This window comes from Pterocles gutturalis, unplaced genomic scaffold (genome assembly GCF_000699245.1).
Source record: "Pterocles gutturalis isolate BGI_N339 unplaced genomic scaffold, ASM69924v1 scaffold113, whole genome shotgun sequence".
Lineage (NCBI taxonomy): Eukaryota > Metazoa > Chordata > Aves > Pterocliformes > Pteroclidae > Pterocles > Pterocles gutturalis.
In genome coordinates, this window is record NW_010117597.1 from 13,326 (window position 1) to 13,958 (window position 633).

The window sequence follows — 633 nt, forward strand, 5'->3', positions numbered from 1 at the left end:
GGACTGGGCTGCTCGGCCGCGGCAAGGCAAGGCAGACACAGAGCCAGGCTGGTCACCGCACCGGCAGAGACGTGAATTTCCTCCCGACTGGCCTCCTCTTCGTCCCCAGGAGCTGGAAACTCAAAAGCCGCCCACACCACCCTTCTCGCTAGCTGATCCTCACTGAGTCATCCTGGCATTTGCTCGCTCTTGCTGCTTTTCTTTGAGAAAACAGCCAGAGAGCAGAAGCAAACCTCGCAGCGTTGCCTGAACGCTGCTCCGTTAAACCCGGCGAGGGTTTGGGGGCCAGCGGGGACAGTTGTGTAGGACAGGGTAAAACTTCTCCCTGCCGTTCCTCTTCTGTCGCAAGGTGAGCCTCTTCCCTGCTGCTCTGTATTGCATTTGCTCCCAGGTCCCAGCCTGATCTTGCGCCCTGGGCCGCCCAGGAAGTTATTTTTCCTCCCCGTGTGCCATCCACCCTCCTCCTGACCCCAGAGCTGAGTGTGGAGCCCTGGCTCGGGCTGGTGGGTGGTGAAACAGGCGGAAGGACAAAGGTAACAGTGTGAGTCAAGGACCAGAGCCCTGTAAACACCAACTCCCACCCTTCAGCCAAGCAACCCTTCATTGTTTGGTCCAAATCCAGACCCGGAGCCG

General features: G+C 59.1%; 1 protein-coding gene across 1 annotated transcript in view; it reads left to right on the forward strand.

Annotated features, from left to right (window-relative positions):
• The window catches only part of LOC104463460 (DNA-binding protein SMUBP-2-like), a gene marked incomplete at its 5' end in the record, with an annotated part of 12,012 nt that overhangs the window by 6,807 nt on the left and 4,572 nt on the right, over window positions 1–633 (forward strand).